This window comes from Camelus ferus, chromosome 33, assembly GCF_009834535.1.
Source record: "Camelus ferus isolate YT-003-E chromosome 33, BCGSAC_Cfer_1.0, whole genome shotgun sequence".
NCBI classification, from domain to species: Eukaryota; Metazoa; Chordata; class Mammalia; order Artiodactyla; family Camelidae; genus Camelus; species Camelus ferus.
The window spans coordinates 3,225,168-3,252,813 of NC_045728.1; the positions used below are offsets into that span (position 1 = coordinate 3,225,168).

The following is a 27,646-nucleotide window of genomic DNA, read 5'->3' on the forward strand; positions in this document are numbered from 1 at the left end:
AAGTGCTGTGCTGTCGGAGCGCTCAAGCTGGAAACATACAACCCTCAGCAGCCCGGGCCTGCGAGCACTCTGCAAACCGCACGCAGCGAGCGGAGGTCCGCTTCCCGGTGGTGTTCGCATGGGCGCTGGGAACACCCCAAGCGTTCTTCTTACCCTTCCTCCTCCCCATCCTCTCTCCTGCTGCTCAGGGACGTCTAGAGCCTTCTGCCCAAATCAGTGGTTCACTGCACGTGTTCAACGACCAGCTCTCTGGAGGGGAGGAGGCGAGCCCGGGTTGGGAGCACGTGCTGCTTCCCGTGGTGTAACCGCTGTCGCCACGGAGTCGGGAAGAGATGTACGCAGGTCGGGTCTCAGGACCCCGGAAGCCAGTTCCAGGACCCAGCACCCTGGCCTTCCCCTCCGCGCCCCTGCAGCCCCGTCTCCAGGGGAGAGATGTCACTGCCCTTACTCATCCAACCGCTTTCGTTTCTTCCCGGTCATTGAAAGTGAACCATCCTTTGAAAGGCGAGTCCTAGTGTCAAGGAATCTCTGTTCTTCTCAGCACTGGCAGCATCCAGGGCAGCCACAGAAGCCCCTCGGCCACAGGGGGCACGGCTCCGCTGGCACCATCCAGAGACTTTAATATGGACAGTGACCCCCTAGACTGGTGGGAAATGAGGGGCCTGGGGTGTCCTCACTGCAGCCGTAGGGCCTTCCTGGGCTCAGGGCAGAACAGACATGGCGTGGCTTCCTGAGACCCCCGTTCCCAGGGGTATTCTCGGCCTCAGCAACTCCTCCAGCTGCTGGAGACCCTAAGCAAGTCGGAGCAGAGGCCTGGGCAGGTCACGGTGACGTTCCCTCTCCAAAGAAGCAGTCAGACGTTCACCCTATCAGCGGCCTCCCTCCCCACCGCCTGAATCAATTCACTTATTAATTTACTCAACAAACACAAAGAATCTCCTAGGGCCCAGGCATGGGGCTAGACCCTGGAAACGCACCAAACAGAACAGGAGGTGCACAGCCTAGAGGGCGACCCAGACAAGCCAGCCAGCCCTTGCCAGTCACACTGAGAGACTTGTACGTGTCCGGGTAAAGGGACACCTGCTGATAGCGGCCAGGTCCTGAGTGCTTGCTCTGGGCCAGGACCCTACTAAGGATCTTCTGGCTGCTGTTTAATCATTACAGCAACCTTATAAGGCAGATATTCTCATCCCCATTCATGTCTGAGGACTTAGAGGCCTGGAGAGGATGCAAACTTGCCCGGGGTCACACAGCAGGGAGGCGTAGAGGCGGGGCTGTGTGCAGAGTTCTCGCTCTTAACCTCAGGGCGACACCAGATCCCTCACTCGCTTGCAGTCAGCTGTGGTGGCTCACCTCTGGGTGGGTTGAGGGCCAAGTCTTTCTCTGCATCCTCTCAGGGGCTGCTGAGTGGCAGACTAGCCAGAGGGACCCAGGGAAAGAGGCAGTTCAACTACCCAAGGAACATGTGGTCCATAGGTGGGGTCGAGCCAGGCCGCCCACTGCAAGTCACCCCCCAGCCTGGAACCCACCTCAGACGCTTCCTTGGAAATTCTGACTTCAAGGTCTTAAATAGGAGTTGAGCACTATTTCTGGAAGCACACATGACAACCAGCAGAGGTTTTGTTTCCTTATTCTTAATAGGTTCTGGTTTCCAAAATGGAAAACCTGGAGAAATCAGTGGAGTAGAGACAAGGTTTAAAGTTGAGGGGAGAGAAAGGGGAAAATGAAAGGGAAACTTCACGCCTGGAAAACCACCCCTTACTGCCAAGCCACACCCTCTCGGACGAGGTGAAAGATGGACTCTGGGGACACGATGCCCTCAGGACAATCTCAAGGGACTCCAGCTAGCCTGGTTCCAGTGACGCCCAGCAGCCCACTGGCCTTGCCAGCACTGGATCCAGCTAAGTTTCCTTGCGCCCAGTTTGGCCTTTTGAAGCCCTGCAGAAATCCAGCCCACGTGTTTCTCTTCCTGGATATGTAGAGATCTTCAAGAAAATAGCCCGTCTCATTCTCCCCAGGAACAAAAGAGGATTCAAGAAACAGTGAGACGGGTCTCTCGATGTTCTGTAAGGTCAGAACCCATGCCCTTGTCTCTAGCAGACTCCGGAAATAGTAGCACTAAATTTCCTGGGCTTTGGTTTCCGCAGCCAACCTGCAGAAATCCAGGCAAAGGATTCAGAGCCCGCAGTAAACACACACTCAAAACAAAAACTGTGAGTCACAGCGATTGGAAAAACCAGGACACAGTTTCTTCCGTGTCTGTCTGAGGGCACAAAGGAACAAAAGGCTCAGAGGCCTCCTCCTCCATCCACTCCTTCTACTGAGCTCTGAATCTCAGGTATCCTGGAAATCCTGTCCCACCTCAAATGGCTCACAGGCCTAAGGGTTTCTTTTCTGAGCGCAGAGAGGTGGGGAGTAAATGCTGGTGACGCTGAGAAAACGTGGGCAGAGCAAGACAAAACCCAAGGCGGCTCATGCCATGGAGAAGCTTTGAAAACCACCCCCTGCGGGTGATGCTTCTGATGCAACAGCACGCACACCACAACCCACAACATCCGACCACTCCTGTGGTCCCCCGGCTGTGGCTGCTCGGATGGGGCCAGCAGGCCCTGGGCCAGCCAGGTCGCGGAAGAGAGTTCCTCCTGGCACTCAGCGTCCCTGAGCCCTGCAGCCAAAAGCCACATGGGGACACGGCAAATCCAAACCTCTTGGCACCTACCTGGGAGTCTTAGCTCACGTCTGCAGCTCAAGGGGGACTGCCCCTGGACCCTCCAGCCAGCCCTGACTCCTCAGGCTGGGGACCTCAAGGAAGGTTCTGGTTTGCAGGATAAAGGACTTTCTCGGGTTTCAGAGTCACTTAAAAGGATGTTCTCTTGGGTCAAATAATACAATAAACATTTTTCAGGGAAAGAGAGAAAGCTGAGGCTGGGGACAGCACGAAGGATGCCCCCAGGCCTTCCACTTCCCCTCACCTGACGGCAGATGAGGAGAAAACCTGGGCTGGCCTGGGCCCGCATGGAGCAGGGCGCCCATCAGGCTTGTGCCCGGCCTCTGCTGGAACATCCCCAGCTGGGACGCCCGCCTGGCTGGGCTGCCCTCCTCCTGACCCTGTTTGTCTCATTTTCTCCCTGGACAAGGAAGAGATGGTTAGAAATCACTTCTTTTCAGAGCTCGGGAGGTTCACAGAGGTCACGGAGCTAGGAGGAAGGACGAGACCGCGTCTCTCCCCTTCACCCCAACTGGTTTTCAAATCTAGTTGCAAAAGAAGTTCCGAGGACTTGCTGGCTGTTCCGAGATGCCCTGTTCACCAGCCCTGAGCCTGAGCCCAAGTCTGTCAGCCCTACATCAGGAGAAAGCTCCAGTCCAGAACCTTCTCCTTCACTTAGTGGAGGGAGTCTGGGGACACAGGAGTCCCTGTCCCTACAAGAGCCCCACTGGAAACGTGTAGATGACTTTCTCACAGGAAGATCTTTCTCCTTTTAGAGCCCAGGGTCCCAGCTCCCAGATCCATCCTTCCATGTTTTTGCATGTTGTTCTCATTTATTTTTAATTTCCATTTTCTTTTTTTTTCCCCATCAACTACAATCTAAAATCCATTGCAAAGTCACCGCCCAGGAGGCAGAGCTAGGAGGTTCACAGAAAGTGGTGCTTTGTATCTAAGTCGGCTCCCCTCCAGGACTGAGCAGGCTACCCGGGATTTTCAAACTAGGACGTGGTAGGTGAGACAAGGCAACACAGGGGAATCCAGAACCATCCCTGGAAACCACAGGAGCACTGGTAGAAGGCCTTCTCCGACAACCACAAAGAAAAGGTGACCAGAGTGAGCAGATCTCACTGTATGTGCCAGTAACTGCTTGTATGCCTACCCACGACTCACCCCTTGGAACCTTAGTCTCTTCTTCTATAAAATAAGAGCTCGGACTAGATTATCTTTAAACCCTCTTCCAGCTCTGAAATGTGGTATTTCTAACCATGACTTGGAGGGCAGGATCCTTTTCCTTTCTGTGTTGCCCTCCCTCCTCCACCCCGGAGCCCAGGACACAAAGAGCTGCCCTTGCTTTCTGGTGCTGGACTCCAGCTTTCCGGCGCTCCGTGCACACGTGCCGCACACCTCGCGCCTCAGGACGGCTCGTTCCTATAGGCAATCATTTCACACCTACTCCCAGGGCCCCGCGCGAGCCCGTCTGGAGACACAGCAATGAGGAAACAGGAAAGCTCTCCTTCAGGGTGCTCAGTCCAGGGAGAGGAGCGGGACTGCTCATGAGCAGCTGACAGACCTACACCAGGTGCTATAAGGGAGGAATACAGGAGGCTCCGAGGAAGCAGGAACGGTCTCAGGGGGACATCCAAAGGGGTCAGGGAAGATTCAGTCGAGGTCTCAGTGATGCGTGTGGTTTGGACACGAGGACAGGACAGTGGAGGCAGGAGGAGCAGAGAGAACAGGGACGTTCAGGGGTGATGGATAGGGATGAGGCCTGGGGGCAGGACCAGGAGAAGGCTACGAGGTCGGGAAGGCAGGTGAGGAGAGAGCCGCGGGCCTCGGATACCAAGCTGGGAAGAATAAATTGTGTTCAGATGACAGTGATGTTGGCTTTCGTGCTACCTCTGGATCTGCAGAAACGTGCTCACCGCCCTTCCCTCCAGCCCCCCAGACCTGATTGGATCCCAAGCTATCACGTCCCAGGATGGAATAAGCCCAGCTTCCCAGCCCTGTGCCCCATGTGGCCTCAACGCCCAGAGTGGCCAGGTCAATCAGAGCATCCCGCAACGCACACTTGTCTTTTCACAAGAAGCTCCCGACCACGGAAGGCCTGAAGAAAGTGACGCTGCAGACCTCTCCTCGTGGGGAGGGCGATGAGCCAGCAGCCCCCCCGCCGAGGGTAGTCACTGTCCCATAGGGGAAAGGTCACAGAACAACAACAGGGAGCCGTGCTCGAGCGAGGGTGTGCCTGCACACTGGATCCCGACGTGTGCGTTTTGACACATCACACATCACAGACACGGCCCTGAGGCCCCGCCCGGAGGAGGAACAGCACCGGGCGGCTGGTGAGCCGCTCCTCCGGAGGCCTCTCCCACAGGCCCTGAGCAGTTATCTCTCAGAGTGATTAGGAAATAAAACAGCTCCCTTTCCCATTAGCGGCAGACTGCCCCATTTGGGCCATGAGACACCCCAGACCCAGGAGCCCCCGGGCCCGGCTGACAGCTCACTTAGCACAGATGGTCCCCCACCCTGCACCTCCTCCTCCTGCCTTTTCTTGTTTTTGGCAGCAGAGCAGTGTGGGGCAGGGGAGCCTTGAGGTCGAATTTGTTGAAAGTGCAAGGGAGAGAAAATTGTTCTCATCTGAATAAACAGCGTCAGCTATTGCCAGAGGGTGACATCTACTCATGGTGAGTTCCTCCAACAGGCCAACGCGGTACTGGGCTGAACTGGGCACTTGAACATGGGCCAGCGCTATCGGGGTGATTCTGGAAGTGGCTGCCAAGTAGACAGAACGCCCCTAAGGAGGCATGACAGCAGGGGTGGGACAGGGTGGATGCAGGGAGGGAGATCCTGGCCCACACTTGTGTTGTGGGTGTCCAGCACACACCAGCCCCACTTCCGCATCAGCGAGGGAGGGGGAGGAGGGTGATGGGCACCTGCCCCCACAGAACCCAGGTCACCAGGGATACCTCTGACCCCTCGGCCACGGGCCTTGTGGGCGGCTCTCTGGCTGTCGCGTCTAGGGTTTCTGGGAAGAGGCTGATGCAGTGAGCAGGTGCCCTGGATGCCTCTGTGATCTGACGTCCTGAGAACATGCCCCAGCTGCTCTGAGGTCACCCAGCCCTACCAAGCAGCCTGCCTGCCCGAGAAATTCAGAAAACTTTTCCATTCTGAGAGCTACAGCAAATGGGTTCCAGAAAAGGGAGCCAAAGGACAAGGGTGAGGGGAGGGTTGGGGAGTCAATGAAAGAAGAAGAGAACAATCCATGGGTACCCGAGCAGGAGGCTAGAACCAGTCCAGAGACTGAGTCCTGCTCCCCGCGCCGGTTTAAACTAGCGGGTGACTTCAGGCAAGACCCTCCCTCTTAAGTCCAAGAGGGAAGCTGGACTCTGTTATCTGAGGCCTCTTCAAACTTTCAGTTAACATGGTGACACCAAAACCCAGGAACAGTGCCCTTCCCTCTGGACCTGCAGCTCTGCCGGGGTCATGAAAGACGGCATCGTCCTGACCCCAGTCCCTGGCCTCTGCTCCCAGCGCAGCCTCTCCTGCCCTCTCTGCTCCAGGCCTAGAGAGACAGGTCTGCTCATTCTAAGGCCTGGAGACACTGCTGCCCACGTTAGGCAGGATGAGCCCAAAGTGCTTTCCTGCCCCAGTGGGAAAGGATGCGAAGAAATAAAGACTCAGACAGGCAGCGTTTCTGTTAGAGGGGCAGGAGAAGCCAAAGCAGGCAGGTCCCTGACCGACAGCAGGAGAAGCATGCCTTGCATGGAGACATCTTCAGGGAAGACAGGGCCGCCTGGTAGGGCACAGTTTGCCTTGTTCTCTCCAGCGGGACCCGCTCTGTGCGGTGATCGCAACTCCTCACATTTATGTGGTGCCTGACACTTCCCAGGGCACAGCGCACGTTCGACTTCTCTCAGTCCTCACCGCCTCCAAGTAAGGGAGGTGGTGGATGCCTCCCGGCGCAGAGGAGAAAACCCAGGCTTGCAGATAAAGGGGCACCCAGGCATCCTCCACACACGCGGTCATCTCCCACAGGGTCCTCTTTGGGGGCAGGGAGGCGACTTGCAAAAGCAAAGGAGGAGGTAGTTACAGTGCTCAGGACCGGGGTGGCGGGGGGGAAGCCCTGGTTCCGTTTCAGGGCACATTTTACAGCTCCGTTTCTTAATCTCCTCCCACTTCCCCCAACTCTTCAACATCCATCAGAAATGTCAGTGCCTCCCGGCCAGGATGCGACAAAAGCTGCAGACTAACAAAAAATTTCATAGAACAATGAGAAGACATCATCTAATCTACCCTGTCATTTTACAGATGGGGAAACAGAAGCCCAGAAAGGTAAAGCAACCCCCCTAAGGTCACACAGCTAGCCAGTAACATAGCCCAGATTAGAACCCGCTCTTCCTGACCCCTGGCCACACTAGGCAGGTCAGAATGCCCGGCCAACAGGAGTGACCTGAGAAGGACCTGGGAGTTTCAAACGCAAGCAGTCCCTCTGTGTCCTTCCTCGCTCCTGTCTTGAAGTCGCACCCCCAGGCCCAGATGCTCCACATCAAAGTCAGAGGCTGAGCCAACAATCCTTCCACTCATGTGGAATGACTCTGACATTCGCGTCCGAGGCTCTAATTCCAACTGGAAACCTTCTGCCAATCCAAACAGAACAGGCTGATCAGAAAGGGTTTTTTTCCCCTTGTTTACAGAGCCACACTCTGGAGACCTGAGCCGATCCAACATCACTTCGGGCTGGTGCTGGGTAAGAGCTTCCTCCAGAGCAGGGAGGGGCTCCTCTCTGAATCGCACAGGGTCCCCTCCGCCTCCCTAGAGCATCGTGCACTCCTTCCTTCACTCAGCAATCACTTAAAGGGCCTACCGTTTGTCAGGCTCTGCGCGAGCAAGACCCATCAATGTGGCTGAGACAGAAAACAGCCTTCAAAGAGTGGTTCATTCTAGCTGGGAAGTGAATTACATCTTCTGGGCAAATTCTATGGGTCTAAGGGAATCAGTCTCAAGCTTACAAAACCCTAGGCAACGGTACTCCAGCCCTGCAGGCCGATGTGACCTGGCATCTCCAACTCAGCAGCCTCAGGCTAGAAAGGTATTAAGGACACTTACCTGGGCGAGAATTTCTGGCAGAAGCAGGTCTCAAACAGATCTTGAGAAAGAAAGAGGATTTCGGTAGATGGAGCCGAGACCTTATGGAGCAAGGGAGGGGCCAGGAAACTAGTACAAGGGTGCTCACCATGTCTCTACTGTAGTCTGCCATCTGGACACGTTATCTCAGCCAATCCACCCACAGTCACTTAAAGTCACCATCCTTGCTCCCATTTCACAGATGTAGAAACTGAGGCTCCAAGGGATAAAGTGATCTACTCATGATTACAGTTCATTTCCAGGCCCGTGTGACTCCAAAGTGCCTGTTCTTTTCACTGCACTGAGCCCAGAGAGCAGCTGAGAGGAGGCCCTGGTGCTGATTATCCAAAACTACAAAAAAAAAAAAAAAGCAAAGGACATATTAGTTATAAAACCTGCAAAAAGGTTTGCAGTTTAAAACAGTTTGAAATTTGCAAATGTTAGCTACTATATATAAAAACAGGTTTTTAAAAACAAATTCCTTCTGTATAGCACAGGAAACCATATTCAATACCTTGTAATAACCTTTAATAAAAAAGAATATGAAAGCGAATGCACGTAGGTATATGCATAACGGGGGCACTGCGCTGTGCACCAGAAACTGACACATGGTAACTGACTGTACTTCAATCTTAAAAAATAAGTAAATAAAAATAAAACAGTCACCTATTCACAGTATTTTAGCAACTCCACAGCCATGCTTGTCTCATCTTCACCCTCACCGTCACCATCACCATCGTCATTCCGATGAGACGGTGTAATGAACAGCAACCATGTGTCAGACCCTAAGTTACCGTTCCATTTAATTCTCCCAATAATGGGTTTAACTGCACAATCATTGTCCCCATATTACAGGTGAGAAAACTAAGGCATGGGGAAGAAAACTCAGCTAAATCACACAGCTCTGAAGGAGCAGGGATGCCGGCCCAGACAGTCTGACTCCGGGTCCCATGGTCTCAAGCACCTGCCTATTCTTTGAGATTCTACCTGCAGGAAGTGGGGGTGAGCACTCAGATGCCACCGAGACAGAACACAGGGCAAAACGGACAAGAAGGAAGACTACTGATACGACTGGGCCACACAGTAGTCACTGTGGGGGGAGAGGACACTATGTGGACCTCACGCTGAGATGATTTACGGACAGAACGGAGTTCCAGGAGCTGCAGGAGGACGGAAGGACAAGGCCCACCAGGCTGCGGGAAGCCAGGCCCAGTGGGTCCTGCGGGAGCCAGGGGACGGGATCTACAACCTGAAGGCCACAGTTCTTGCAGATCCAGCCCTGGGCCCCATTCAAGCCCATCCCACACCTCGAGCACCCCAAAGGCAGCCGAGTACCTGCAGAGTTCCTCTGTCCCCACCATGTGATGGATACCAGACGCCATGTCCTTCACGGGAGGAAACGTATCTCGGAATCTGATCTCCCCTGACGGTGCACGCTGCTCTTCCATTGGCTGTGAGCGGAGCCCCGCGGACCTCATATCCCCCCCCTCGTCCGTTCCCACCTCGCTGTGCCTCCATAAATCATCGGCCCGACGGAGCCAAGTTCTGTTTCCCACTTTTTAAGTCTGAGGGCATTTACTCCTGCTGATAAACTGGATTTAGACAGCTCTGCAAACCCCCGGCCGTGGCCAAGATCGTGAAGGTGAAATACTCATGCAGCTCCGTCCTGTCGAGGTGAAGAATGCTCAGTACAGGCACGAGCTGGCCAGCGTCCCAGCCGTTTCTGTCCAAGGGAGAATTGCTTTTGTCAGGGCCTGGGGCTGTGCTCAGGGGTTGGCTAGAGATATAAATCAGGATTATTGCATTGGCGCTTCCCCTCAAGCCCTCAGAAAAGGAAGGCAGTCCTGCAGGCCTCTATCACAGCCCGTGGCTTCACCAGAACCAACCCACCCGCCATCTCAGCCAGCGCACAACCAGATGGAGACTGTAAAACAGCCACGCTCGTCACCAGTTCTGCAAAGACTCTGGCGGAATGGCTGGCATCACTCTGCCTTTGCACAAATGGGGGCGGGCCGAGCCCAGGCCACCCTGCATCATCTGCTCTTTTTTTCTTTCCTTTCTTTCCTTTTTTTTCTTTCTTTCTCTGTTTTTTTTTTTTTTTTTTGTTTTTTTTTTTGGCAGATTTCTGGCCAAATTTTGCTATGGAGTCTTTGTCAGACACCAGGAAACGGTGCTCGTCAGTGGGATGTGCAAGACAGAATTAAAACCAGTGTGACTCGAGGAGGCAGGAGTGAGAGCAAGGCTGTCCTCGAAGCCACGTCTGAGTAGATACCCAGCAGAGCTTGGGCACAGGCACAGAGGTCTGCCCAAGGCCCCTCTGAGGCCCACAGGTTAGAGAGAAGCCAGGGAGGGCCCAGGGCTCTGATTCCCAAGCCCACCCCACCGAGGCCGTGCTCCGGGAGGCCCAGCTCTCAAATGCTGCTCCGTAGCCGTGCTGTTTTCTCAGGCTCGGGGAGGCCCCCGTGACCGACGGAGGGCAGGTGAAGGGACCAGGGGGAGCCAGGTGCCTCCGAGTCACGCACTTCCACCTTGGTGTCCGCTCCACATCTGTCCTAGTGCCGTGGCCAGTGCCCCAGGAAGACGAGAGGAGCAGAAGCCCCCAGAGTGACACGCGGGACTGTCCACCTGACCACTAGCGGCATCAGACAAAGTGGGGGGGCGGGCGGGCTGCAGAGTCGTGCACAGGCTTCGTAACCCAGCCAACACAGCGTCCGATCCCCCCCTGCCAAGGACCAGCCGCGTGGCCTCGAGCGAGTTACCTGCTCGCCCTGAGAGTCAGTCTCCTCACCTGTAAAATGGGGACAGGATGCCCCCAGCGGGGTCAGTGCGGAGCCCAGGTAGCAGGCGCTGCCCTCGCTGAGGGGGAAGCCAGCCCCTTCCCCGGCCCTCGCTTGGGCTGCTCTGCCGGGCTGGCAGACGAGCTGACCACCGGAGTGCTTGATTTTCCTTCCTCCCTGTAGGGCTTGGATGCCATCACTCCCCCAGACCTTGGATAAGTCCTCCAAAGCTAACGAACCCCATACATGGCCTGGAAATCCCGGCGCAGCACCGAGCCTGGCTCCCCGCTCCCGCCCCATCCCCCTGGCCTCCGCGCAGCCTTCAGCACTGCCCCTCTCCCCGCGGGCCCTGTGCACGCGCCAGGCCTTCCCGCCAAGCATCCTGCCCCCCTGGTCCTGAGAAGACGGGATGGGAGAAGACGCTCTTGTCTGCCTCATGGAGGTTGTTTTAAATTGGAAAAGTAACATACTCCTATATGCGAATGGTATAAAATTCAGACTGCAAGAATTTATTACACAAAACGCATTGTCTGCTATGCTTTCTAATTACTTCTCAGATAGCTCATGTGTTCAGTGCACCCTCCCAGCTATACGGTCCATTTCACAATCACCGAAAATGCTCTCACAGTCCACTCCCACCCCTGACCCTCAAGCCTACTTCCCCAGAAGCAACCACTGTTAACAGTACTTTGTGTATCGTTCTGGAAATTTCTTGTTCCTCTATAAACACGTGTGCCCAATTGTTACACGCAGGAGAATACACTGTACCTGCCACACTTTGCCTTGCTCTGTGTTTTCCTTAACATTCCATCTTGGAGACGGCTTTAATAACAACACATACAGAGCTGCCTTATTCTTTTTAATGGCTGCATGGGGTTCCATTCCATGGATGTCCTGTAATTCACAATCTGATCTCGAGGGGTGAACCTTTGGGCTATTTTCAGGCTTTTGCTGCTACTAACATTGTGATAATGGGTCTCTTGTTCCCGTCCATGTGCCCACAGATGTCAGTGTGTTTGCAGCATAAACTCCTAGAATTTTGAATTCTGAAAGCATCAGATTGCTTCCCCGTACATTGTATGCATTTATGAGCTCAGCAGTGGGCTGGTGTTTGTTTCTCTGTTTCACCAACTTTGCTACCATAACCTTGTGCAGCAAAGTAATGTATGCAAAAGTCGTGTAAACTGTGAAGCTCTGTGCAGATCCCAAATGTCACCCTGCTCGCCACCTCTCCCGGGAAGCCCTCCCTGATTTCTCTCTCTCCAGCCCAGCGTGCCTCCCTCCTTTGTCCCACACAGCACCATGTCTGCTCCTCTCCCTCCACGCCTGTGCACACCTGTGACTGCAGGTCCATGACCTCTGGTCCATCTACTAGACTGTGAGACAGAACTAGTTTTCAGTTTCTATCTCCTGCAACAAATCTTACAGTCCTTGCACAAAGTGAAAACCTCAAGGTTAGACTGGGACCCTACCAACCCAAGTTTCCGGGGACCTGACTGTGTGGCCGTGCTGGGCAGGGGAGAGTCTAGGATTATTGCAAGACAACCAGATTCCCTCCACGGCAGCCTGCAACGTGCCGCTGGCCCGGAGTTTCTCCCCTGGCCCAGAGTTTCCTGTAAGAAGCGGGTCTTCTCTGATCTTTTTAATGGGCCCAGAGTGTACCTTCCTTGGTACAGGAGCCCCAGCAAGAGTGAGACACTGGACGTGCACTGAGCACCTGGTGGCTGTCCTCTCGCAGGTGGGAGACGGAGAGTGAATGCTTTTCTTCCTTTACTCCACGCAGCTCCACAGGTCAAGTGGGCAGACCTCCAAGGGGCGGGAAAGCCATGTCCTGCCCGCTCCTCCAGCCACCAAAGGCCCAGGACAAATCGGTCCGGAGTCTTCAAGGGAGCAGCTGCTCATACACTGCGGTGGAGGGAGCACTGGGTTTGGAGTCTCACTGCACCACCCTGGGACCCACTCCAGCACTTGTCTCCTTTCTTTAAAGTGGGGACGTTCCCCATGGCTCACAATGAGGATGGGGTAATAATAAACAGCTCTTCAGAGTTTAGGAAACATTTTTGCAAACCAGTTTCACTGATGAAAATGAAAAAACAAACTTCACATCAGGCCCAGTTCCAAGACACCCTGGTCCATAACCCACACAACCGCCCCAGTCTCTCTTCCCAAACCCTGGAACGGGACGTGAGCCTGGAATCTCTCTCCTATCTCGTAAGTGGATCCAGATGCGGCAAGAACTGGGCCCCACCTGCCCATGTGCACCGTGCTCCTCCCCTCCCCTCCCAGGTCCCCAGTGGGACCGCCCGCTGCCTGGCGTCAGGGCTGGAAGGATGGTCACTGCAGGGCTCCAGCTAGGGAGGTGAGGGCCCACCTTTCGGCCCACCATCCACCTCTGTGACAGGAAGGAGAGGCCAGGGTGGTGACACGCAGCAAGACTGGCACGATCATCAAGTGACATTGCTCAGCAGTTCTGCCCCAGGCCCCCCAGCCAGCAGCCGTCTTACAGGAGTGCTCAGGGATCGTGTCAGGCACATCGGAAATGTCCCCACCTCCCTCTGCCAGCCTGGGGGTCTGGGTCTATTCCTGGACGAGCCAGGTCGCTCAGAAGAAGAGCATCGTAGAGCTCGGAGCCGAGGACCTGGAGCCATGTCAGCACTGCTACAGACGCCACTGCCCTGGACAGCCTTCCAGTCACCCCCCTCTCCTCCTCTGCCCTCTCATCTCTGATTGGTCACGCCTTCTCCCTGTCTGCCCACACTCACTGCCACTCCCTGTGTTAAACTCAGTCTCCGGGAATCACTTCCTGCCTTTGTGTTTTCCCCTCTCCCTCCTTCCTTTCTTGTCCCCACTGCTCCCCTCTCAGTCTCCCTTCTACCCCATCACTTCTGACTTCCTGAGCATTGGGGGTAACTGTTCCAGAGCCCAGGCAAGGCCGTGTAAACCCTCATGCGAGGAAATTCAGCCTCTTGCCGGCGGCTGCCATTTATTCAAAGAGCAGTTAGGACATCTGGGGCTCGTGCATCCGTGCAGGGTCTCAGAGCCCACATCCGGCTGACCGCATCCTCTGAGCATCTCCTCCCAGTAGCCTTCTGCCCTCCTCTGCCTCCGACTCTCTCCACACAGGGAAACACTATAAATCCTTTCTCCCTTCTCAGTACGTTCTTTACTTCCAGACTCTGCTCACAAGGCTTTAACTCCTCTTCTAGACGGAGCACAGCGGATCAGGAAGGGTGGTGTTGGTGAAACAGCGCAGACCTGCCCAAGGCGAGAAAGCTCTGTCTTAGAACAGAATGAGTTTAGCGTGATTGGCTGTGTCCAACCAGAGGGCAGAAGACAAGCTGATTGTCAAAGAGGATGAAGCATCAGATGGAGAGAGGCGGGCAGCAGGGAAGGGAGGTTCTAGGTGAGCTTCTAACCTGTGAGATGCTTCTGTACCTGAGTTTCCTTGCAGGGAGCCGCAAGGCCCTGAGCTTGCTGCCATGAGCTGCTATCAGCTCTCGGGGATCATGAGCTCAGATTCCCCATGGTCCCCAGTTCATCCATGCCCACAGGAAGGGCCGCTTCTAAATTAGAAATCCCCCTCTCCGTCTCCACTTTTTCTGGCCAGTCCAGCTCCCTCTATGTCTGTGAACGCCCGCTGGGCATGGGGCTCGCCGTGCTGGGGGTGCCTTGTACTCTCTTCTTTCTTCTCCCTTTTCAGTCACAGCAATTTCAGATCCATTATCTTATTCTTCTCCAGAAATTGACTGTGTAATTTGAAGGTGAGGAGCTTCCAACCCTGAAATGAGAACAAATCCCTCGGAGATGGAGCTATAAAGTTTACCACCCAGACAGAGGCCAGCCGGTGATGCTGAGCAGGGTGGCGGGCAGCCCACGGCGGGCAGGGTCACGGAGTCAAGAGGAAGGCAGCACAGAGCACGGTGCCAGAACGGGGTGGTCCCGAGGCTTCTGCTTGGGTTGCTCTGTGCAGCCGGCCTGAGACCCCAGACGACACTTCCAGAAGGGAGTCTCTTGGCCTTTGTTCACTGGACAGTAAATCCTTCACCACCCCTCCTCCCGTGACCCCCTGCCCCGCCCTGCAAGGCAGAGCCTGCTGAAGCAGCTCTTACTGTCAGAAAGGAGAGGAAAGGGAGCATCTGGCGGGGAGGGACTCTCTGCCACTGCCGCTTCCTCAGCACAGAGCAGAGTCGCAGGGGCGCGTGCCCTTGGCAAGCTGGGCCGCCGGTCCACGGCTGACCGTACCTCCTCAGGTTAGGCTAACCTCCCAACACCATTTCCACCTCTGATCATGGTCTGTGGTCAAGTTCTTTTGAGTTAGCAGTTTCTGTTGCTTGCACTGGGATCTTAAGAGCCTCTTGGTGGTAGAGATGTCCCTGTTTTGATGGAAGAGGAGGTAGAGGCAGGATTCCAACGAAAAGGAAGCCCTGATCGACTAGGACAGAAGCCCTGACTTTGGAGTCAGAGAGGACAAATCTCAAGCTCAAATTCCTCTTACTTTGCCGGGAGATTTAAGGCACATCGCTCATACATCCAGAAGAGATGATGATGGTGAGGGCAGTAATAATGCCGACCTCACAGCACCACGATGACGACGGCACTTGGCACAGAGTCAGCGGTCAATAAACAATAACTTTCAAGAAGAGGAGGTCGCCTGCGCCGGAACGAAAGCCCTGTGCACCTGCTCCGGGGGCGTTCAGGGGCTGGGCGGAGTTCCAGAGTTCTTGAGGACATTCCCCGGAGCCCTGAGAGGCAACGGGAACACAGGTGGAACTGTAACAAGGAAACCATTCTCCTCGGGCACAGAATGTGCCGACCACCTCTTTACCTTCAGTCTTAGTCTATTCATAGAGACTCAAAAAGTTGTTGAAAGTTAGCCTCACAAGTGTTTATAAAAATTAGCCTTCAGGTTGTAGAAAATCTTCCTTTCTTTTACTGCAAAAATCTCTGAAAGCAAAATTGACCTCTAAACAAGAAAATGGAAACATGGTTTGCAACAAAGATGGTATTAATTACACCCGTGGCAGGAGAGATCATTGTTCAGAAATTCTGCTTCTCTGTCCTCTCTGCATCTCCATGGGCAGAGTACACATCCTTGCCCCTGGGCTTTGGGCACAGCCGTGGGACCCCTTCTGACCAATGGAAGGGTAGCAAGTGCAAAGTAACCAAGGGCTTAAGAAGCGTTTATACAATGGAACCTGTTCTCCTGTGCCTCTGCCATCACCTTGTAAAGAACCCGCCACGCTGGCCTGCTGGTCCCAAGAGAAGGAGGAGAGACACGTGAAGCAGAGCTGCCCCAACAGGTGCAGCCTGCGCCAGCTCACTCAGAGAGGCACGAGCTAAATCGATGCTCATTGTTGCTTGAGATTGTGTGACTGTGATGCACTGTTCCTGAGACAGTGATTTAATGACATCCAGATTGATGCCTACTGGCGCAGAAACGGGGTTCTGCTGCAACAAACAGTGAAGAGATACAGCGTTGGGTTTTGAAACTGGACAGTAGGTGGAGGCTGGGAAAATGGCAACTTGTGTTACATAGAGGTGAAATATTTGGTAAAATTGCATCCAGCAGTAACTTGGAAGATTGAAAATACATAGAATGAACTCGTGAACTTGGGCAACATGTTGAAAACATGATTTGACTTCTTTAGCTCTGTATGCAATTACAAAAAGAGACAAACTTTGACAAAACTGATCGATTTGCATTCAGATTTTAGAAAGAATATAAACAAAACAATTTCTTACCTCCAGGCTTCCTACGCAGTGAAAATTCTCAAATTAAAACACAGCCTATAACAAATCAAATGACGGCACAGACCAAATACAGCAGGCTGCCAACACAGCACTGGGGGCTCAGGATGAAGACCGAGGCAAGGGCACGACCCCCGTGTTAGGACCTGTAGAGCAGCGAAGGTGGTGCCAGTCCAGCCTCTGACCTGGACAAGAGAGATTCCAGAGATCTGAATGGCATGGTCCCTGTGGGAACCACGGAAACGCACCTCTCCTATCTCCAGAGGTGGGAGCATAACTGACCGACAACCCCACCTGCCCTCTCTGAACTCCATCCCTACCTTCGCTCTGAGGCCACGCTTCCCTCCGGCTGTTCCCAGCAAAGGGCGGGGACTGTAAGCAGGGCTGCACCTGGGAGACACGGGACACCTCTGACAAGCTACTTTGACTGGAAATTCCCCTGGGGTCCTGCTGAACTCTCTTAGAGCCTTCCTGCGGACTGAGAAGCTTCCACCTAACCTCCCCCACTTCCCTCCCCCTTCGCTGGGGGACAGAGCGACATTACAGGCTGGCTGCTCCCCCAGCCTCCCCTGGCCTCCCCAGCTCCCTCCTCATTTTCTCTCATCCTTCTTGGCAACCGCTCCTCTGAGGACACTGCTAACATAAGCAGCCCCAGGAGTGGTCCAAGAAGAAAAAGATAAGGCTTTGGGACTGGATCCCACCCCTCCTCCCCGGCCCACCACCATCCTTGTTGATAGGTGAGGCACACACGGTCCCTGGCACAGGATGACAGCTCAGATCACTGAAGATATGGCCAGTGGTCCCTGGGGAGTGTCCCCGGAGAGAGGACTGCTGTGGCATTTTTTAAATATGGAAGACTAATGCTCACCAAGACAGCAAAGTTGGCTAGTTTCTGCTAAGTCGCAGCGTTGCCCTGCAAAGGGACAGAGACCAGGGCCACTAACGGCTACATGTGTGAGCTAGAGGGCCTTGGAGGGAGGCCCTTGCACCCCGCAGCGGCATAACAGATGCAGCTAACTGTCAGAGCCCCAGAGCTCAGAAACATTTGAGCGCTCAGCCACAGGTCTCTTACACGACAGGGAGATCCCTGGTGGGCAAAACCTGGGATCCTGCAAAAACAGGTCCTTCCTGACGGAAGACGTTGCCCCTGAAGGCTTCCTGCCCTTGCAGAGCCTTGGGCCTTGCAGAGACGGCCACCCTTCCCCATTAAGAGCTCGCACCTCAGTGACACCGGTCCCCTCTCCCCCACGAGGCCAGAGGTGCCCCCTCCGAAGCTGACCGCACCCTCTCTCCTGGTTGCTAGGACGATGACTAGAGTTCAGGAACCCAGCTGGGGATATGCTGTGTCCAGCAGGGAAGGAGAGAAGCTGCACACTGGAAGAACTGCAGGAATTAGCCAGCACGCAGCAGTGGACAGCAAGGGCGTGTTCCTGGGCCTGAGTCTGACGGCACCGGGTCAAAGGAGCCAAGGGGTGTCTACAAAAATTTTGAATCGCCGTGTTGTACACCTGAAACTAATATAATATTGTAAATCAACTCTATCTCAATTTTTTTTAAAAGAGGGAAAAATAGAATATTGGATCTTTGATATGTTCATACCAGTGCATGGGAACAGACCAAAAAAACCCAAAAAAACAGAAAATGGAAACAAAGCAGCGGGGATACAAGACTGGTCAGCAAACACAAACTGACTTCGGGGTGCTCGCTCTCTGATGAATGGATTTAACTCCCTGAAAAGGACCCCAGGGAACAGGGCCAATAGCTGCTGGGGTGGCCCCTACGACCAGGGAAAAGCGACGACCACTCAGCGAACGGGAGGTGCTCCAGGCAGAAGATGCAGGCACAGGAAGAGGCGGGGGGAGCGGGCGAGCTGGGAGGACAGCGCGGTGCTCGAGGCCCGGCGGCCCGCTAGCGCCCTGTCTTCCTTCCGTTCCCAGAACCCAAAGACCACTCCTCCCCAGGCCGCCAGTCACCCAGAAGGTTAAAGGGGGCTGGGATTGCTGGACTCAGCAAAGAAAATGTAGACTCTCACTGCCAGGACAAGAAGAGCATGAGTTTGCGGTGGGTGAAGCCACGAAGTCTGTGGTAATTTGTTACAGCAGCAAGAGGAAACTGATACCATACCCTTCGTGCCTGCCCCGGGGGCCCAGCCGCCATGCTGGGGGGAAGCCCAGGCCACGGGAGGAAGCCGACAGCCCCACCGAGGCCTCTCTGCCAGGCTCGGGAATGAGACCGCAGGCGATTCCGGAGCCAGGCCGCCAGGCTTCCAGGTGAGGTTCCGGGAAGCATGGGACAGAGGCAGGTGGCCCCGCTGTGCCCTGTCCAAACTCTTAACCCACAGAAACCAGACTGAACTACAACTGTTGTTCTGAATTATGTACTATTTAGTTAGTTTGGGGGTGATTTATTACACAGCAGAATATACCTAATACCTGATTAAAATCTGATCCTCAGGTCATAATTTAAGATCAGACAAGGCCTTGGAAACAACCTAAGTGCCCAGTCAAAATGGCAGCTAAATGCATTTTTAAACTCCATGTTGTGGAATATTATACGACCAGAAATACACATTTTTGATAAATGGTTCATGATGGGAAAATTCCCATTTTTAGCACATCCTTGAAAGACAGTTAAATACTGACTTTTAAAAAGCCAATAACGTAAAATAGGGCTTAATTTCCCTGTATCCTCACTAACCCAACTGCTGCTTCTTTGCCAGGTTAATTGATAAAGTGGTGTATTTTTTCATATTTTTAATTATTATAAGGTTATCTATCCAGATGTATGTAAGCTTAGTGAATTGAACGTTTACGATTTCTTTCCCTGTTTCTCTCGCAGCATTCATTGTTTTCCTTATTGATTGACAATAATTTCTCCCTGTTCAGGCTATCATTCCATTCTACGTATATTGTATATTTTCCCAAGTATTGTCATTTGTTTTTCATTTTCTTGCTAATGTTCCGCTTTCCCTTTTAATTAAATCCAAATGTTGTGAGCACCGAGGGTCTGATAGGTGCTCTGGGGATTGCAAAGGAAGCCGCACGTGTGGCCTTTGCCACTGAGTCACTTAGGGTGCAACTGGGGGAGCCGGTCATACACACAAGGCCCACCATGAGGAAGCCTTCAGCCAGCATGTAACATATTTACATATACACAGATTTTTGTGATCAAACAGATCAAAATATTGGGATAAACATATTCAAAATATTCCTTTATTTACCACAGAACATCTCAGAATCTTTAGTACTGTGGCTTTCCAAGGGGTAGGGATGCATAAGGACAGCATTTGAGGTTGGGAGGGGCTTCCTGAAGGAGGTAGAGGTTGAACTTGGCTGTGCAGGCTGTAGAGGCTTTGGCGAGGAGGACGTTCCAGGGAGGGGCCCGGGGGAAGCGGGGAGGGGCCCGGGGGAAGCGGGGAGAGGCCAGGACGCACACAGATAATGCGGATTCTTGGAAAACCAATTAGAACAGGACACAGGCAGGGCCATCCCATTTGTCTTGTTCTCACTCCCATCTTGCCTTATGCTTCCTGCCCAATCTCTCCACAGGAAAAGGGATCTGGGCCTGTTTCTCTTGGCCCCTGTTGTCTGCATCCTGGAATCCACCAGCCCTTGAGCCCTGTGCCCCGGAGAGGTGCCCAAGCAGACGGGGTCCCTGGGAGAGGAGGCCGCCTCCTGATCGCTCTGGGAACGACTCCTTGACAGGCTTTAGCCCGATCACCCCTCCCTCCCTCCCACCCAGTTTGGGCCACTGAGTTCTCTGGCACCAATGCCTCTGAAATATGTGCAGAATGTTCTCCCACGCCCCTCAGCTGGTGCCGAGGGCAAGCCGGCAAGTTCTGCTCATTTAGGTTTTGCTCATAAATCATTCTCTCCCTTTCCTTCAACGCTTCAGTGGCTCTTGCCGGCCATGCCTGCAGAGGCTCCTCAAAGCTCACTGCCTCCTTCTAGTCTCCAGGGGAAGGACCTGTTCCCACCACTGGCCTCCGAGAAACCAGGGTGCAAAGCCCTTCCCTTGGAGCTCTGACACCGCTGCCCTCCAAGCAGACCAGAGCAGCAGAGTGAGCTCACCGGAGGCCCTGATGTCCCCCCCTTGGCTCCAGAGATGCCCAATCCAGGATACAGGGAGCAAGAAGCCGCCCGGTCCCGAGGCCTGGGGTGGGGGGCAGGGTGACAGGACGCCTGGGCTGCATTCCTGGCTCAGCTCGCCGTTTGCACAGGTCACTCTTTCCTGCTGGGACATGACTTCCCTGACCACACATGGCCCCATCCTTGGGCTTCCTGTAATAAAATCTAAACGGGCATCTGTCCATGGTGTCCAGGCACAAGGCGGCCCGCTGAGGGAGCTGACCTCCAGGAGGAACTCGAGCATGGCTGGCAGCCCCCACCACACAGTCACCTCTTTTCTGAAGGTCACACTTCTCAAGGCTGATCTTCTCTGATCCCAGAATCCTACACAGGAAATGGCTCTGAGTGAGACAGCAGCATGAACTAAAGACCAGGTCCTAAACGCCGTGCTGGTCTCACCCAGAGCTCATCCTGATCCGTATCTCCTCTCTGCCGGAGACTTGCTAAGTGGTCCTGCTAGGACTGGGCAAGGCACGGATCACACTGATGCTACCAGTGAAGAACAAAGTCTGGAGGAATCCACTGTAATTTACCAAGTTCATGCACATTGGAAGGCAGCAGAGCCAGGCTTCCAGAGCACACCTCTGTGAACCCAGCCATCCTGCCCGCAGAGGGCACAGGAGCCAGCCGGAAGGCGTTCAGGGCAGTTCTGCGTTTTGGAAGGTGGATGGGAAGCGATTTGACTTGGAGGTTTTGACCATGTTTCCCCAACCTACTCTGTGGACCTCCTTCCGCCCTATTTTCACTCGACATTATCAGGAGACAGAAACAAAAATAAGTGAAATCACTTTGAAGTCTCCTGTGTGCCTAGAACTGTTATGCTCGGCCTTGGTGCAGGAGAGAAAACTTCTCAATGTGCTGCAATCAGTCTGTTCGTTGGTTCCTGTGTTTTGACCTATTTGCCATATTTGTTCAAGAGTCCAGTCGGTAAGACTGAACCTTTGGGACAAAAACAGTCAAAATGGCCAAGAAGAGGACAAACCAAAGGTATTCAAAGATCAGGTTGGGGTAGGAATCTCTGAGACAGAATGAAAGGGAAGAGAGCAGAGACACTGCCTGCAGCAGCCCTCCATCCTCTAAGCTGTGGTCTCTGCACCTCCCTCTGATTTGCGGAGCTCTCACACCTGCCCCGATTCTGATGGGGGACACAAGGCGCTTCCACTCTCCTGGAGGGCGGCCCACCTGGCCCCAGGACCAAGGCTGCTCAGCACTCCCTCAGGCCACGGGCCCGATGCACAGGAGTCCCCTTTGTTGCCGTCATACTGGCATCTTTTATTCTCCCAAAGACCAGGAGCCTCTGCGTGCACAGGGCCCGCCTCCTCCCCTCCCAAGACACTTTGATCCTCCTCCCATTGGAAATCTTGGTGGCTGTTCAACACCCTCCCAGACAACCAGGTTCTTTTCAATAACCAAGCTGTTCCCTTTATTTCGCCTCAATTCTCTACAACAACTCTGACCAAGAAGAGTCCAAGGGGGCAGATCCCAAGAAAACAACAGAAGCATCGCATGCAGTTGGTCGCGGGCTGGTGTGAACACAGAACACCTTGCACAGGCGTAAAAGCATTGGTTGAAAGAAAGAATGAACACATGGGTGGGGAGCTAAGGGGAAAGGGTAAGGTGCTTTTCCACGGACAACTGGTCAACTCTGGACTTCCAGCACAGTCTGACTCCATCCTCTCTGGTTCCCTGACTCTCCCGCAGCCGATGGCTCAAGTCTCTCTCACAGTCATCCTCTCCGCTACCACCTCCTCTCGTGTTGTCTCAAAGCTGGTCCAGGTCTGGGCCTCTCTAACCGGTCTCTAACTGGTCTCTCCCTGTCTCTCTTTTCAAATCCCTCCCACCCATCCTGCAGGCCACCACCAGCTCATCCCTCTGACCATGTGTCACTGCCCAGTTCAAAGACAAATGTTTCAGTGCTTAACCAAATGTCTTGTGTCTCCTGCAAGGTCGTCTGTGGTCTCTGCCTCTGTTATCACCTCCCTCGGGGCAGGGTGTAGCAGAACATGTACTGGATACGAGGTCGCGGGCCAGGGTTCCAATCCCCAGTCTGCCCTTCGTAGCCATGTAACCTTGGCCAAGCCACTCGAACTCTCTGGCCCTAATATTCTCACCAGTAAAGTGAGGAGACTGGGCCTCGGGATCGCTGAAGTGTCTTCCAATTCTAACATCCTGTGATCCCAGGAAAATGACCGCTTCTGCCAAGTGGTCTCTGACTCACAAAGATTCCTTCACTGCCCCAGCTCTGCTCTTCTGAATATGTCTTTGTCCCACTTAGAATGACCTTCCTCTCCTCCCATCCAAACCCCACACAGCCCTCATGGCCCGCCCGAAATCCCACCTTCTTTGAAAGCTTCACTGGCCCATCAAGAGTAAGGTCTCTCCTCTGCTGCGCAGCTCCATCACACTGCTGGTGCCTGTCACGCGGCTCTCAGACACCGTTACCACCCCGTGTGCCTTGTGTCTCTGACTGCACGGTTCCCCGTTGCAAGGTGAGGGGTCCTAGCCCCTCCATACCCGAGTGCCCAGCAGGCCACCCGCAAGCAGGTGACAGAGATCTCTGTAAGGAGAGGAACCAAAACCAGCAACCAGAAAATCTGGGCTCCAGTCTCCAACGATCTTAAGCACTCCACCCGCGCAGACCTGCACTTTCTCACCTGTAAAATGAATGCTTTGGACCAGGACAACAGCTCACCTCTGAGATTCCTCCCAGAGCCAACGCTCCATGACTTCCTGATAAAGAATGTCCAGCCCTTCCTGGACGCTCACTTTTCCTTATTTTCAAATTCTTTCGGTCTGTCTCTTGGGCTTTGTAATAGAAGGGGGAGCTTTCAAATAAAGTGCCTCAGTCTCTTGCCTAGCCTGGGACACTTCTGGAGTAGGTTGGAAGTCAACGGTGATGAATGGCCACAGCGTGGATTTCCAGATTCTTAGCTGGCCGAGCCATTCCTCAGGAGGGGACCCTGTTTACCTAGGAAAGACTGGCTATTTGGCATCGAAAGGCTTCTTACTGTTTTCCTGACCCTTGAAGCTGCTTGTAGCCACCAGTAACTGTAATGCCAGCACCCTAATGACAAGAGTTTAACCAAGTCCCAGAAAACTGCCCTTCACAGATGGTTACACAGAAGCCAGCATTCAGTTCCTACTGGTGTTTCTAGAAATACCATTTCTATAGTTACTGCTTTTAATCAGAGGGGGGAAGGCACTGGGACGCTTTAGAAACTAAAGACCTAACATCTTTATCCGGAAAACAGAAGAAAACAGGACCACTGCAATAGGAAATTACACCTGCTGGTGGGACTGGCATCATAGCTAACAGCCGAAGAATTAGTGAACGTATCCTGACTCCTTGAATTGGCGCCACATGTTGGCACATGCACCACATCTCACCACATCCCGTTAGTGGCTTCTTCACTACATCATTTGCGGCAAGACTCCACACTGTGTCAAGATTTTATAGATGTTAGTAAAATGTGCTGGGGTTGGGGGAGAGGCAGCAGGACATAAGAGGAATTTCTGTGCTAAATGGCTAGTTCTGTGCTGAGTCATCTGCCCTTTCCCGCCCTAGGCAATAAGAAGAGCTATCATCTACTGGCTGGGGGAGGTGCCAGGCACCAGGCTACGACCTTCAGCGCACACGTAAGGTGAACATTGTTGTCATCCACTTCTAGCGATGGGCACTGAGGTTCCGAGAGAGCTGAGAGCCCATCTCACAGGATAAGCAGCAGGGCCAGAAATCAAAATCAGCTCTCCGTGGCTCCAAACTCATGGTTGTAACCTCTCTGAAACACATCCACACTCTTATCTTTTTGGCTTCACAGGGTGTCCCAAGCCACTTCACTTGCTTGGCGAGCGCAGACGACTAGGTTCACACCAAGCTTGTCTGAAGTAGTTTCTCAGCTATTCCCGGGAACTGAGCGAGAGACTTCGGCCAAGGCTCCTCAAGGCCACTTGGGAACAGGAAGTTTGAGTCTCTTCTTGGATTTGGGGGAAGGGATCGTTTCCCATCACTAATACCTACCTGTCCCCACTTCTCAGTGAAAAGGAAAGAGCCCCGGTTATCTAGGGAGGGAGAGGGGAAGGGCCCAAGCCTGCAGGCTTCAGTGCCCGCCCCCCAACGCCTCCATTCAGCACCCTGTGGGGCGATAGTGAAGGCGCGGGCCGGCGGGAGGGGCGGTGACTCCTCCCACCAAGTGTTCCTTTGTCTGCAGGGCGAACGTGGCTATGACTGCTCAGCTGCCTTCCTCTCCCAGAAAACAATGCAGCTCCGCAGAATCGCTGACTCCCTTTCAGGCGTCTCCTTTTGGCTGGGCGTCCCAGCCTCATAATGGAGACTCAAGCTGTGTTCCTGGCCCAGCAACCGGCACCCAGACCGGTCCAGAGAATGGATCCGGTCCCTTAGCCCGGGGTGAGCTACGGTGCTCTGAGCTAGCCCTTTGATGAAGAAAGCAGAAAACCAGAAGGATTTCAGAATCTCCTGGTAAAAAATGGGCAGTTCTACCTTAGAGATGCCTCCAGTTTCCCCCATTAACCCCCACTGCCTGGGCTGGTCCGAAACTGGGATTTACAGCAGAAGCAAAGACCTTCATTAGGCCTCTCATGACCTAGGCTCTAAGTGTTAGCACAGACAGACAGCTAGATATGAGCCGAGAAAGGGGGACGCAGGCCACACTGGCAGGAACTGGGCCGAAAGGAGGGGCCCCGGCCACATGCAGGAAACCCTGCATCATGTGAAACAATAGGAGTCCCTGGGCAGAGAAAGAAAAGCAGGAACCTCTGGCCTGATAAGCGGTCACACATTTTGGGGTGAGAAGTGCCCTAGAGGCCGACAAAGAAAGGTGGGGAAAGGCAGGAATCTCCAGGGTCTGACTGTAATCTCTTGCTCACTTCTGCCCTCATTTCAATACAATCAGCCTCGCAGAGTAGAGGTACCCACCGTGCACCGACGCCGTGACGCTGCCTGCCGACCCAGACTGAATAAGGACAAAAATCCCTCCTCCCCTCGGGAAGGGGGAGCTGGGAGGAAAAGTCAGGGGATGCGACCCCAGACCCTTCCCTCCCCAGTGACTATTTCGCCCACTCATTTCTACACCCTGTGTAACCGACGTGCCAGAGAGACTCAGGGCAGCCGCTCGCCTGAGCCTGCCCGCCCTCCCCGTGAGAGTGTGCCGTCCAGCCCTTAACAAATCCCCACTTTACTCTCCTAACCCCCGCGTCCCGTCTCTGAATTCTTTCTGCAACGGGACAAGAATCTAGTTGCCGGCAACACGAGGACCTTCGATCAGAGGTCTCAGTTCGACAAGAGTTACGAGGGACACTTGAATTCCCACTCCACTGTATTGTTCCTTGGGTGTGCAGCACCTCAGGGGTCTTAGAAGCTTGCTGGGGTGATTTTGGCATTTCTGGGAGCCTCCCTTGCCACCGCACCATCAACCTTCAACCATCAGCAAGGTCCCCATCATATCCTCACCTAGCACGCAGGACAACTGCATGGGAAAATGGGGTTTTTAATGCCTAAGCCAAAAAGCAATTCAAAAAAATGAGGACATTTTAAGAACATTTTGATCCATTTATTCACTCATATTTTCCTTTTTTGTGTATGCATAAGAGTGATGTATGATTTTTTCTAAAACCCTATGTCCAAGAATGTCACAAAGAGCATTTTTAATGGAATAAAATAAAAACTCAAAGTAATGGGCGGAGGCCACCTTAAATCATACTTCGGCCCAAAATCATACAGCTGGTCAATGACAAAGCCAAGACAGGAATCAGGACGCCTGTTCCCAGTCCAAGATCGTTTGGTTGTGGCTCCAGGGCCCAGTGGGCCGACACCATGTCTTCGCATCAGGAGTCACTCAGATGCAGCCCTGGGCTCTGCACTCTGCCAGAAGCCTGCCCCCTGCTGGGCCCAACCGCCAGCAAAGGGGGCATGGAATTCCTACCAGAACCCAGCCCTCTCCTTCCTCCTCATGCAACCACGCACGGTGACTACGGGCCAGGCCGCAGAGAAGCTGGCTCAGCCCCTGGGGCTGTGACCCCGTGACCACCCTCTTCTTGGGAAGGTGTGAGTCCCGAGCTACCCTGGGACTTGGCCCAGAGAGCAGGTCTCACCTGGGCAGAGAAGAAGGCAAAGGAAAGTGCTCAAGTCGAGAACCATTTGGATGCCTCCCAGAGAGGCAAGGAAGCCCAAGACGCCTGGGGTGGGGCTGGAGGGGCATTAGGACCTCGGCCGAGGTCAGGCTCGAACGTGGCAGCCCCCTTGGGCCCTGGGACCTGGACCCGCGGCTGTGGCCGTAACTGGCACCTCAGGGCTTGCCCTCCACGTGCTGCATCATCAAAAGCTTTGGAAATCTCAACCCGGTTTTTGGTGGCTTACGAACTGTGAGGGGAAGGGAACACACACTGCTTTTGAGCTTTGCAGTTGTCTGGAAAGACCAGGCTGTACTAGAAAGTTTCGATCGTCACAGTGAAGAAGTGAGGGCACTGGCCCATTGTTCGGAGAGCCTGGCAATAAAACCTTCAAAGCCATGGGAACAGCACAGAGAAAGGATCGTGAGTTCTGCAAACAATCCTAAAAGCTAGTCCTCGCTTCACCATTTATCTGCCATGTGACCTGGAGAAACTGAAACCTCCATGAACCTCAGCTTCCTCATTTGAATATGGGGATAAAAATAAACCCTTGAAAGGTGTGTTGGAAGACAAAAATGAAATAATATGCACGGAGTGCTTGGCTCATAGCAGGTGCTCCTAAAATATTTGTTCTTTCTTCTAAACCTTGAAGATTCTACCAGTGTTATGTTTTAAAACATCTTTTTAAACAATAGAAACCATTGTAAAATTGTCAGGCATTTTGCCCTAGAAGCTGTGAGATTTGCAGGATGTAATTGGATATTATTTTAATAACTGTGTGAGTTGTGTGGTCCTACTGGTCAGGAAGAATATGGAAAGAAGATAGAATTCCATCAATGTCAAAGGTCACTGGAGCTAAATGGAAAAGAAATTAATATATCCTAGACAAAGGAAAGCAAGATGAACTCAGCCTGAGTTGGTCACAGGCTTCTGTGACCAGCCTGGGATGGGGCTTAGGGGAGTGAAAGGAATGCACGCAGCGGTGACACCCTAAATTCTCAACACCCTGGACAGTGCGGGTCCCAGCAAACAGCGTAGGT

General features: G+C 53.6%; 2 long non-coding RNA genes across 6 annotated transcripts in view; one reads left to right on the forward strand and one right to left on the reverse strand.

The window, feature by feature from the left end:
• LOC116661145 overlaps positions 1-27,646 on the reverse strand; it is a 225,036-nt gene that overhangs the window by 159,746 nt on the left and 37,644 nt on the right. For 4 of the 5 annotated variants that reach the window (XR_004316913.1, XR_004316911.1, XR_004316910.1 and 1 more), the window contains exon 2: positions 7,811-8,179. This is a non-coding gene — a long non-coding RNA (uncharacterized LOC116661145). Of the gene's footprint in view, positions 1-7,810; positions 8,180-9,163; positions 9,290-27,646 lie in introns of those variants that run through there. The other variant, XR_004316909.1, reaches the window with a different exon arrangement.
• Positions 5,169-11,117, forward strand: LOC116661147. Its single transcript, XR_004316917.1, has 2 exons — positions 5,169-5,388; positions 8,684-11,117. It is a non-coding gene; the product is annotated as an uncharacterized LOC116661147 (long non-coding RNA).